Raw genomic sequence first — 13,348 nt, 5'->3', positions numbered from 1 at the left:
TCTCGTGTTAGTCCAAAACCGAGTCAAATTCAAATTTCAAATAACAAGCCAAATTATTATTTCTTCAAACTATCAAATAAAAATGTTCGATGGGCGGCAAATATTCACCAAGTAATGAACATGTTGGAACTAACCTCATTTGGTTTCCCAATTTGCCCATGGAATTAATTTAGTGGAACAACAAGATTAAATAAAAGCATTTTAATTCAACTATAAATTTGAACCGTTCCAATTGGCCTCAAACTTTTTATGCAACCTTATAGTGTTGGCTAGGAATTATGTGCAAAGTTTCATAGTTAACAAAAATCATTTGGCAGCTAAAATAAATAGAAAACAGTAAAGGAAGAATAAGTAAAAAGGAAGCTAGTAGCCAGAGCACCAAGATCCAAGAATCGGCTCTATCCTCTGAATCTGAAGAAATCCATGAGCCTGTTGTGTAATATGGAGAAGCTGCATGAGGCAGCTCCCATGGTGGCGGATGAAACAAAGACCAGGCGTGGAGGCTCATCCAACACGAGACGGCGCGGCTGACGCCGAGCCATGAAGATCAATGCGTAAGAAAGCAAGTTGAGTAACAAGATTAGGGAGGTGAATGTTAGTTCTAATTTTGTTGTAGGTTTAGTGAGTGGTTTGTTTAGTCGAATCATGCACATGGTGTTACGTTTAGCATGGAAGTAAGTTAGCAAAGTACTAGTGGGCTAGCTGCGCATGGGGATGGACGTGTGCATGTTAGGTCATAGTGCTCAAGTGGAGTCATGCATGTTGAGGTCTGTTTGCATGTAGAGCCTGAGACGTGCGAGTTCACGTCGAGGCATCTTTTCCTGATGGTTGTTTTGGTCACCTGCCAGACTCGGATCGTGGGATGGCACGATCAGATCGAGCTGCGCTAGGTGGGTTTGTTATGCATGTAACGGTGAGCTTGGCTCCTGAGGAGAATAAGGAGAGAAGAAAGCAAGAAAAGAGGCAAGCAGTTGGGCCTCGAAAATTCCTGTGTTCGTCTTCCTCCCTCATTCGTTCCTCTCCACCGAGCTCGCGTGTGTAGCCTCGCGTTTGTGTTCCAACAATTGCTATACAGAGCTAGCTCGCGAGGCGTTTGGCAGCGGTGAGATGGGGGACACGTCGCCCACGAAGAACAACGATGCTGGCAAGGGCGGCGGCAGCGGCGGCAGAAAGTACACGTCGCCGAGCAAGAGGCTCGGAGCCGGTGTCTCTGATGAGGGCGCCGTCATGGTGAGGACCATGTCGAGGGCATCCGTCCCTGTTCAGTACCCGCAGCTGACAGAGACGAACTATCATCTTTGAACAGCGAAGATGAAGATCATCATGCGCCCCCTCGGTGTGTGGCCGGCGGTTGATGGAGACGCCGAGTTCGACGAAGAGAAAGACCAAGGCGCCATGATGGCGATCTCGCAAGCTGTGCCGGATGATGTGATGATGGCCATCGTCGAGTACGACACGGCGAGGGAGGCTTGGTCTGCGATCCGCACAATGCGGGTTGGCGAGGCGCGTGTTACGGAGCCACGCATAAACCAGCCGATGCGGCGGTTCGATTGCATGCTCATGGAGGACAGCGAGACGATCGCCACGTTCTCTCGCCGGCTGACATCACTTGTCGGCGAGATCCGGGCGCTTGGTGAAGACTTGAAGGAGAAGGCGATTGTCAAGCGGCTGTTCGCCGTTGTTCCAGATTGCTTCTCCCAGATAATTGGGACCATCGAGCAGTGGGGCGACATGAAGACCATGTCCATGGCTGAAGCCGTGGGCCGCCTGCGCGCGTTCGAGGAGAATGAGTCTGGTCGGCGCCAGGACCGTGGCGATGATGGTGAGAAGCTGCTGTTGGTCTCGCGAGCACATCTGGAGGCACTGATCCTGAAAGAGAAGAAGAAGGGAGAGGGCTCTAGCAGCAGCAAGCAGGACGGCGACGGGAATGGCGCTGGCCGTGGCCAAGATGACGGCAAGAAGAAGGAGCGTTGCCAGTTCGACAAGTCGAAGATTATCTGTCTCGAGTGCGGGGAGAAAGGCCACTTCAAGTCCGAGTGCGAGGTGCTGAAGAAAGAGAAGGCACTCCTACCTGCTGCCGATTTTGACGATGAGCCGGGGCTGCTGATGGATGTGGCATGTGAGCTCCCGCCAATGGTGGAGCGCGCCGCAGAAGATATGGAGGTGAAGGAGGTGCTTCGCCCCTTGGCCGTCGAGGCTGACTTGGAAGCTGCAAAGGCGGAGGTTGAGCAGCTGCGCAGCGAGCTAGCTGCGGCCAATGGAAAGCTGTGCCCCGTGTTTGACGAGTACAGGACAGAGGCGGAGGAGAGATCAGCTGCAAGTGGTGACGTGCTCCTGCTTGAGAATATGCGTGTGTCAGAGGAAGCTGCCAAGCTAGCACATGAGGACAATGCAAAGCTGCTGGAGGTGCAGTGTGTGCTCCTGAAGAGAACAGCAGATTGCGTGATCTCATGAAGAAGGCAACGACAAGAGCCATGCAAGCCAGTGCAGTGACAGCGGCAACGGTGTCGGTAGCTGCGATGACGGACGTGAACTCACCGGATGTGTGAAAACTGGCCATGAAGCTGCCAGCATTGAACTGCAAGGAGAACCACACTGGTGTCGTCGAGCTGAATGAAGAAAAAATCAGTCCTAAACTAGGTGCCCGACAGGAGTACAACGGTGAGCTTTGGTATCTTGACACAGGTGGAAGTAATCACATGTCTGGTAATGTGAAGATGTTCAGCTATCTTGACACTGGCATTAAGGGGACTGTGCGGTTTAGAGATGGGTCTATTGTTGAAGTTTGTGGCCGTGGAAGTTTTTTGTTCAGTTGTTGTGCTGGCAAGCAACATGTGCTCAAGAATGTGTATTTCATTCCAAAGCTCAGAAGCAATATAGTAAGTCTGGGCCAGCTTGATGAAGAAGGGTACAAGTCAGTACTACACCGAGGGATCTTGAGCGTGTTTGATGGCTCCCGAAAGCTAGTAGCCAGAGCACCCAGATCCAAGAATCGGCTCTATCCTCTGAATCTGAAGAAATCCATGAGCATGTTGTGTAATATGGAGAAGCTGCATGAGGGAGCTCCCATGGTGGCGGATGAAACAAAGACCAGGCGTGGAGGCTCATCCAGCACGAGACGGCGCCGCCGACGCCGAGCCATGAAGATCAGTGCGTAAGAAAGCAAGTTGAGTAACAAGATTAGGGAGGTGAATGTTAGTTCTAATCTTGTTATAGGTTTAGTCAGTGGTTTGTTTACTCGTGTCATGCACATGGTGTTACGTTTATCATGGAAGTAAGTTAGCAAAGTACTAGTGGGCTAGCTGCGCATGGGGATGGACGTGTGCATGTTGGGTCATAGTGCTCAAGTAGAGTCATGCATGCTGAGGTCTGTTTGCATGTAGAGCCTGAGACGTGCGAGTTCATGTCGAGGCATCTTCTCCTGATGGTTGTTTTGGTCACCCGTCAGACTCGGATTGTGGGATGGCATGATCAGATCGAGCTGCGCTAGGTGGGCTTGTTATGCATGTAACGGTGAGCTTGGCTCCCGAGGAGAATAAGGAGAGAAGAAAGCAAGAAAAGAGGCAAGCAGTTGGGCCTTAAAAATTCCTGTGTTCGTCTTCCTCCCTCCTTCGTTCCTCTCTACTGAGCTCGCGTGTGTAGCCTCGTGTTTGTGTTCCAACATTACTAAGCTCCCAAAAAATGCTACGACGTGAGAAGCTGCAAGTTCCAAGTTTGCTTCTTTTCCCTGTTGGTTCCCTGCGGCACGAAATTTTTTTAGTGTTCGGCTCGGTAAAAGTAGCGTGGCTCAATCGTTCATGACTGGAGTTGTGCGACCTTGCACAATTAGGTGGTATTTGGGGTATAGGCGGCCGCGGAGGGGGTCAAAGGTTCCGCTGAGTTGTTCCCCATGTTTCCGGTTGTTAGAGGGTTTGGCACCGCACACCGACGCTGGTGGCAGTCCGGTTGTCGAGTTGGATCTTGCATGTCGTCAGCCCGCTCTGCTTCCGAGGCGCTGCCCCCCATCCCTAGCCTTCTGGTTTCCCCTAGCTCCATGCTCACCATGTCAGCGCCTTCTTCTCTTGCCGGCCCAGCAGCAGCGCCTCACTCTTCCACCCTCCGGAGCTGCATGCTCAGGCAATGGAGACGCCGGCTACTCAGGCCGTGCAGTGTCGCTACCTCCGTGTACATCGTTGTCCGGGAGGACTTCCCTCCAGATTTCCTATTTACCATACCCCTGCTCCTTTCGTCTTGTAGCCCTTGCCGATCGATCGCACCTCCTGCCAGACCACTGACGATCTACAACCAGCCACCACAATCAGCCACTCCCTCACAATCAGAAGGAGATGAGCGATCTTTGTCAGCTCAAATTGAGTGCACTAGATTTAGATGTATTTCCTTTTTTCACTTCTCGCACCCATGCATGTCAGCCAATGTATTTGATTTGTACTGTGCTTGTGAGCGGGTTGGGGAAAGAGGTACTTATAGTTCTTCCTACTTATCAGCTACTGTATGTTTTTCTTGTGATTTTTCTTTTTAGGATCTGAATCATATTTGCAAAATAAAAACGCTGTGTGGAGTATCGTTGGAGGAAGAATTGCTTAGAATGATTTCTTATGAATGTTGTTTAGTGAAGCAAAAATGCTGTTCCTTCAGTTGAGTGTCTTCAGTATTATTCACCCTTCGAATGTCTTCAGTATTATTCGCCCTTCGAATATTCGAATGTTTCACTTGAGTGTAGAATTTAGAAAGCATTTCTATGTTGGTAGACCTAATCTAAACCAAAGACATGGATGAACTTTTAAGCCTTCAGCCACGATGTCAATGAAGGTAATCTAATAGTCAATCCACAATATCTTAAATCACATAATTTTGCATCTAAAGGTGTGCATCACCGTGAGCATTTACTTATGTTCTGTAATACATACTCCCTCCGTTTCAGTTTACAAGTCCTGCGCCTATACCTAGATTGTCAATTTTATCACTCTAATATAAACTATATAACACAAAAATTATACCATTTAAAAATAAAACATCTGAAGTTTATATTGGTATATTTTTTTGTAATATACGACTTGTATTAGGTTGGTTAAATTGATGACCTAGGGATACGTGCATGCCCTGTAAACCGAGAGAGAGTGAGTAGCAGGTTAAGTTGGGGGCATCTTGGGAGGCGGCTCTGCTTGCCCCCGTGGTCCCCGTCTTCTGCATTGGTCTCCTCCGGTCTGCCCGGTGGATGGGTGGGTTCGGCGCGGCTTTCAGCTGATAGCCCGCGTCGGTCTGCTCGCCTTCGTGTGCTCCGTCTAAAGGTTTGGATTTGCTTTTCTTTGTTTTTATTTCATGGTTTTCTAATTGGTCTGTTTAATTGTGTGATAGGGTATGGTTGTGGGGGATTAGGGGCTATGATTTTGTGTGGGAGGGGGGAGTGGTTTTTGATTTCGAGCGACGGGGAATGCTTGGTTGAGTGCTTGGTCGATGTGAGTGTGGTTGATCGGGTCATTTGTGTGTGTCGCAGTTCCTTTTGTGGTCAGTTTTGGTGGCACTATTTTGTTTGGGGGCGGGGTTATTTGATTTGGTTGTGTCGTTGATGTTCTTGTGGCGCGGTGAGGACGATGGTAAGGACCTGCGTTGCTTTTCAATTTCTTAGAATGGTTCCAGAGATTAGCTCACCCATAATAATATACGAATATGAAAATGATAATGGTAGCAAGCCAATATGATTTCTCTTTAGATAACAAAATTCTCATTATATTTTTCATGCTATTGACATAATAATTTATAAGAACAATACATATAATATAACAATCATAGGAAAAGATGCTTCATACACAAAAATAAAGAAGAAAACGACGCGGCAAAGCGTGCGTATGCTTCTAATTTAATCGATGATGCCATTTATTCACGTTTGCCTGTCTGTCAACTCCACAATCGTTCCCTGGCACTATTTACACAAGATGTCGTCAAGGCACCCGGGATACCATTTTTATTCTTCTCAAAATAAAAGAGCAACACAATCTGAACCTCTATTTCATTTTCAGCTCGACACTGATTCATACGCATGCCGACTCAGTTAGGCTATGAGCCAAACTTCATCAACAAACTCGATACGGTCATCGGTCTTTGCATAGATCCCTACATAAATATTACAGGAAAGCAAAAAACAACTTTTTGCTTACCATCCCCGTGCAATGGAATGATTAGTCCAGCTAGCACGATGCTCGACTCCTCTACTGCTTCGTCCATCATACAGTACGACAGGACCGCCATGTTCTCCTGCTTGGTTACCAGTTTCATAGACAAACGACTTGGTCATGAACTTCATCTGGCTCTGCAATACAAGGTCACACAGGTTTTGTCAGTCCAACTACCAACATACAGTAATTTTTAAATGAAAAAACGACACATCAGGATTTGTAGATACACTTACATCCGATAGGGTCAGAACCTTCCATCCTTTGTACAAACTAGTGGTTGGGGCGCCACCCGGTGGCGCCTCTTGAGGCGGGCTTGTGCGCACTAATCTTGCTGTCGTATTTGTTAACGTGTCTGTCTGACAATAGATTTAGTTTAGTGAGAAGACAGGCAGCACAGATGATACAACAACAAAACCCCGTTACACGCAGTGCACATACATAAAATAGATCAAGCTTAGAAGCTGACATGAGCATCTTGGTGCTGGGAAAATGAATTTATTTGGCTCCATTGCTTACAGGCAATTGTGTTAGACTGCATGTAGATTTTTACATTATTTTATACAGTGGTAATTACAAACAAGATTGGTTAATTCCTGCTTGTTTCCAATTTATGAACAAAATCTTAGTTCAAGTTTCAATACTCAAGTTGGGAAAAGTTCCTGGTTAGAAAATACTGTGCATGCTCTACAGTTTTTCATGGTCAACTAAGATCAACCACCGAATCATGTGTAATGCAATAGGTCAGAAGTACAACATGGCCTAGAAACGCCATAAGAATAAGATGACTTCAAGGTTTGATGCGGTAAACAAAGAGATGGCAAGCAAATTAAACAGTTTAGTTGCAAGGATCTAATTTGGAAATCAGATAAGAGACCTTCTAAATAATTTTTTATTAACCTGCTGGAAGATAAATTAGTGCCCCCTGTCTGAATAAGTATAGTATATCACAACAGAACCATTTAACAAATTAAGATCCAGAAGAACCAAAACGTTGACAGCTGCACTTTGCCAAGGTGAAGCATTCAACTTATCTTCTTGTTGGTAAGTAGACAATAGAGCATAAACCAGATATGTAGAAGACGAACACCCAGCCATGTCAAAGTAAAAGTTAGATATGACGACTCTACATTTGATGTCTCCTGCAATGAAATACCAAAAAATCACCAATAGAATGGCGAAATTTAAGATTGTCATACTGGAAGGACGTTTATCATTAGAAATAAAGAGAACATAATGAATAATCCAGAATTGGTACACCAATAGAATGGCCTAGCAGCTGAGCTCCTATTTCCCACAATCCTGAAGAAAAAAAACAGTTGCTTGGTGAAAATTTCGGAAAATTATTTGGCAAGATCTTATATGTACTGACCAAAAAAACATGTGTGCATAATGAAAGAAGTTTTAAGTTCATTTGATCATGAAACTCCAAAGGAACTTTTGGATACTCATAATATTATTCTGTTTTCCAAAAAAACATGAATAGTACATAACAAAAAAGGTTTATAAGTTAAATTGATCATGGAAACTCCAAAGGAACTTCTGGATGATCATAACATTATTCTGTTTCGATAAACAAGTACTGCTTTTCTGCGGGTTCACAAAATTGACTGAGCAATAGGACACCGAACCGACTATTAGAGAGAGTACTGAAATAGCTAGGTGCCTTTAAAACAATCTCCCTGAAATTTCTCGGTTTTGCGAAGAAGGATCTCTAAACCCTCTTCCTATAGCCTTCTTAAGAAGTCCGGAGTCAATCATTTTCCGGATGTACCAAGTACCAAAAAATGCGGATTAAACGATGAAGTGTCTTTTTAAAGGTTTGTGATGCAGAAAAATTGGATTGGGCGTTGAGCGGCTGCATCATGTAGTTGCTATTGGTTCGTGCGTGCTTCGCCTACCTTTATAAAGTGAATGGGAACTACATAGGGCTTATAGGACCGATTTTGAATTCAACTACCTAGCCTCCAATATTTCTCAGTGAAAATCAGTAGAAACTAAGTATAGTAAGTAATGATAAGTTTTGTTAAAAAATGCAATTGATAACAGGTTTACTTTAGCATAGCAAGGGAATTTCCTTGGTGAAATGAGCCAGTGTGTTCAGATGCAAACAATTTGTAATTGGCAGCAAAATCAAGCTAAATGCTCAAACAGAGGATGCCAAACTTATGGATCAATGGAATAATTGCATAGAAAGTGAATAATGGTGAAGGGGAGATGAATCTTGACCCTAGATTGAACAAAGTAATTAGCTCACCTTGCCACTTAGACAACAAACGACCAACCTGAAGGAAAAAGACGAGGCCGGCAAGCAAGATTTCCGAGGGAAATTACCTGTGAAAAATGCTTTGCACATTTCACCATTGGCTCCATGTATCTCCATACTTTATACTAACCCTATATTGTTCTCAGCAGACAAACTAATCTCAAAGTATTCAGGAGTAAAACTTGAAACAAACTGAAACCAACAAATCCTAAATCTCAACAGCCATGTGCTTCCCAATATTGTTTACACAGCACCATGTTCCCTTGGGGACTCAACACAATACTGAACAAACAAAGACGCTCGCCTCCTCTGCCGGTGAGCTGTCTCTAGTGGAGGAGGGCGGGGGAGAGCTCGCCGTCTTCCTTGCGACTGGCGGGAACAGGGATATAAGCGCACGGACGCGAAAGCCTAGGAGATACGGCGCACCCGCCGTTCAGATCGAACCAAGAGGGCGACGATTTGGCCCCCCTTCTCTTCAATCCACATTTTTTGTGTCCCGGTTAGTCTCAGAAGTTATGCATTGAAATAGGAAGTTCCAAATTGGTTCTGTAACAGTTAATATTATATTTTGCAGAAGTTAAAAAACTGAAAAAGTGTGCTAAAAACCGACATTTACCTAAGAATTTGCAGCAGTTAAACCCTGAATTTGGAGCGATTAAAACCTGAAGCCGTTTTCGTTTTTCCTATGAAGGATCATAAGTTCAGAACTACACTGAATACAACTACTTCATTATTCTTTATGTGTTTTCTGATGCATGTTTGGTAGTGGGAGTGGGATGTGGAGAGGGAGAGAGAGCAGATTCCAAAAGGAATGGAAGGGAAGGCCTGCATAACCGGAATCTGGAATCTATTATATTACTAACAGAGTAAATATGATCTTGGGTAACTAAATTTATTAATCAAATCAAATTGATCATTGTTCCCTAGCATGTGGTTTGGCATAAATCCTGATTAAGTTCTTTGCCACGTCACGGTGCTTTGAAGTGACTTGGTACTGCCAATGTGACAAAGGCACACCAAGGAAGCACATGGACAGTGAAATTTGCATACAAACACCTTCATTTATTCACCCTTCACGTTTTTCTTTCTTGTTATTATTCACCTCCAAGGTTATTATTCATTCACCTTACCATTGTTCTGTTAGTATCTGTTCGACAAATGAGTGATAAGCATTTCTTTGCCTCTGATTTATGAACTTATATTAGTTGATCTTTGGCTGAATATCTATGAAACATCCAGATGGGTTTCCCTGAACTATGACTCATTGCTCTTATGACATAAGCACGAGCACCTGATGGGCGCTACCTCATGCACACAATAAACCAACCAAACGAACAGGAACAAGAAACCACATCCATAGATGTTCGCGTCAGGAGACATACCTTAACGCGATTGTAACGTCAGGCCTCAACAAAAGAAGACGACCAGGAAGAACCTATCCAGCAACATTGAACAATTGTGTGCTCACTTCACACCCACCTACAAGAACGGGTCACATTATGTCAGAAGGAAGAGGAACAACAAGAAGGTCGCTGAGACAATCACCTCCATTGGCGCCACGAAACCGAGAGCAGACAATCACCTCCATTGCTGGCGGAAGCTCGGCAGTGCCAAGTAGGTAAGCGCCCCTTTCACTTTCTTGTCTGTACTACGTGATGTTATTTTGTCAGATTCAAAAGACAACAATATGAAGCACTGGTACATGCAAGTTCATAGTACTGCTGTGGTTTAATAAGAAGGAATGAGGTAAAACTGAAAAATACTTAGTATCTTGTATGAAGGCACTTGAGTAAAAGGAAACAATACCTGCAGGAAACACAATGGATTCACCACTGATGCAAATAAAAGAAGCTCCAGCACTATAAATGCAACTAAGCTCAATACAAATAAATAGGAGTATCTATATTTGTACACGCCAGGACAAAGATTTCCACCCAGAAAAACCGATACACACTGCCACTACCACAGAAGCTGAATTATTTTCAACTTTAGATGTTTAAATTTTCCAAAATCTACAGGATACTATTTATATAAGATACAACATCCTGCTTAGGTGCATTAATCACTGAAAAAAACAGTACCAAGTAGTACATTCAAAGAATTGAACCTATCAAGCACCAGCTAGTTCATTACATAGCAAACAATAGGATTATGTGAATTCATGGCTGCAGCCAAATAGGTTAGTTTTTGCTTCCAACAAATCTTTAAGTACTACGCTAAAGCTTATTGCCCAAAACCTATACAAGAACTAATGCAGTAAAGTTAAGACTACAACAGTTAAATGCACACCACATGGGAGAACAACTAATCCTTCTGACGATAAGCCATTCACTGCAAGATCCACTGCAAAGGGTTATCAGGATTAGACCCGGGAGCTCACCTTCAAATGAACACACAGGTCCCGGTCCATGGCCTTGGTGGCTGCAAGAATCAAGGGAAAATGCACACATGAGAAACCCACAGATCTGCGGGAATCATCATACGAAACGGCGAAAACAGTGGGACCGGAGAGGACATCGTACCTCAAAATTGGGGGAACCGACGGAGACGTGGAGAGGACGGACGGGAGCTGCGATTATGGCGAGGAGGCGAGTCGTCCCGCCTCCTTCCACGACGTGATGTCGCACGAATCTGCTCTGCCTCGTGCTCCTTCCGGAGCTTCCCGCCGCCAATCTGCTCCGTCCCACGTCCTGCCTTCCCATGTTTCTCGCAGATCCGCTGCCGCCGCCGCTCGTGTGTGCCACGAGGGGTGGGCAAGGAAGCAGAGAGAGGAAGAAGAGGCGGCGGGTGCAAGCCCTCCACAGCAGATCACTAAACCATCCAGTTAACCATATCAAGCAGAGAGCTTCATCCAAACGCCTTGCCGTCTCAGTTGCTTGTTTGGTGTGATGAACAAATCTATGTAAGAATATATAGTGTTAGTTATTCTGTGCATAAGAGATGGCCGGAAGAGAGAAAGCAGATCTGGCAAAAAAACTCAAATGCAACAACAATTCTAAGTCCAAAACCTGGAATATCTTATGGTAAACTATGCATCACTCTGAAATAAAAATGAAAATATGTATTCCAGTAGAACAACTGGGAGTTTGTCTATCCTACCTTCTATCAAGCACGATTGTCAAGTAGTTCTTTCTCAAATTACATTTTCACAAGTCACAGTTGAGATCCATAAGTACATTTAGGTGAAAAGATTTCTTAGGTAACAGAAAACATGGATCTTCTGTGTTACAGCCCCACGTGAAATTTGAGCTGCAATCTTAAGGCCCAAGGACGAGTAAGAAAACAAATGCATTCATAACTTTCAGTGAATGCACTATCTGGTCTACTGATTATACACACATTTTGGATCTTTACGAAAAGGATGATAAGGAAAGACACAAAAAATAGGGACAATCATATTTCTCTCATCCAAGACATGCATCTATCAATATATAGGAAGGCAAGAAATCGACATAAGCAAGCAAATAGCATGTATCTGGCTGTCACCAAGGTGAAAATAATATATAGTCACAGCAAAAAAATGATCTCCACATTTGATCCGAACCAATGAGAGAAGAGGATCATGTGTATTTAAGATAGATTCTGATGTGTGAGAAGAAAACTCGCCAATCTGTTTCAGATTCTGCAACCTGAATGCGTAATATCTCAGACCCCGCAACCTGAATGAGCTAATGCAAAGAAATAAAATCATTAGGTCATCCAAATGTGTAGCAATTTTTTTGGGAAAATGAAGTCATCTCTGAAATTCATTGCCACTAGCAAACTGACGAGCTAACTGCTGTCCTTTTTAGATGGTACTTCTACATGTAGCATCTTACTCTAATACTAAGTGGTTAACGCGCTTTCTTTCTCCAAATATATGATTGTACTATTACTGGCTGAAATATGTCATTTTCCTGTAACCCTTAAAGACTGAATCGATGATCGGTGCATGCAAATCTTGTCCCGAGCAATACAAAATCATCACTATGGTATGTTCTACATACATATATAGTGAATGCTACTGATATTTATCACAGTGGCTGTACCTATTTCTTTCAAGTAATTTTCCTGTCTTACTAAATCAAACTGCTCAAGAGCTTACACATGACTTCACAACTATAACACGTACTGAACCTGAATATACACACATGCGATTAAGCACTAACTTCACTACGAATTTGATTCAGTTCATCATCATGAATGACTTGACAACTGTAACACATACTAAACCTGAATATACACACGCGCAATTCAGCACTAACTTCACTACGAATTTGACTTAGTTTATCATCATGAATGTGGATGCCACCATACGCAGCACCCGGCCATTCACCCGATACTGAACGTTTCCCCGGCGATGCTGCGGCGGCCAACGGCTTCGGCCGCCGCTCGCTCCAGGAGTGGGAGGCGTACCTCCTGTTCGAGGCGAACATCCCGGCGCCGCCGGACATGCGCTCCGGGCCGACGGGGTGGAGGCTCAGCAACAGGGGCGTCCCCATCCCCCCGGTGTCCAACGTCGACGCGCGCCCCGGCATCTTTGCCGCCAAGGTCGACCGCGTGCGTTCGTCCCTGACGAAGGAGCAGCGCGCCCACCCCCAGTACGCCGCCGACAACCACGCGTCGTGGGTGGAGTACTTCCAGCGCCGACAGGCGCAGCGGCTGGCGTCCACGAACGGGGTGCCGGTGGTGGGCGCATCAAGAACAGCGACGGGCGCTGTGTCTGGTGGGGCGTCCCCGGCCGCACACTCCACGATGTGTTGGTGTACCTTGAGGGCGGCAATGACCCGCCGCTGGCATACCCTGCCGCGGCGGCCGTCCTGCCCACACCCCCCGCCGGAGCACCGGGCCATGGGCGCCCAAGAGGTTCGGTTCTTCCTCGTCTTCCTCCCGCTCCTCCTCCCACTCTTCCGGCTCGCCGGCGCTGTTCGCC

General features: G+C 45.3%; 1 long non-coding RNA gene across 5 annotated transcripts; it reads right to left on the bottom strand.

Annotated features, from left to right (window-relative positions):
* Nucleotides 1–5,853: 5,853 nt before the first annotated feature.
* LOC119301619 lies at nt 5,854–11,333 on the bottom strand. 5 transcript variants are annotated; one of them, XR_005147104.1, is made up of 8 exons: nt 10,959–11,333; nt 10,817–10,857; nt 9,982–10,079; nt 9,819–9,915; nt 8,428–8,504; nt 7,429–7,472; nt 6,407–7,312; nt 5,854–6,307 (listed from the first exon to the last, which is right to left on the bottom strand). It is a non-coding gene; the product is annotated as an uncharacterized LOC119301619 (long non-coding RNA). The 5 variants fall into 5 exon arrangements; XR_005147108.1 differs by having other exon boundaries at nt 8,456–8,504; XR_005147103.1 differs by having other exon boundaries at nt 6,407–7,472.
* Nucleotides 11,334–13,348: the final 2,015 nt, after the last annotated feature.

Source organism: Triticum dicoccoides, chromosome 5A (genome assembly GCF_002162155.2).
Source record: "Triticum dicoccoides isolate Atlit2015 ecotype Zavitan chromosome 5A, WEW_v2.0, whole genome shotgun sequence".
Classification (NCBI taxonomy): Eukaryota; Viridiplantae; Streptophyta; class Magnoliopsida; order Poales; family Poaceae; genus Triticum; species Triticum dicoccoides.
Note: the sequence above shows the minus strand (reverse complement) of the source record. Positions and strands in the feature narration are given on the sequence as shown.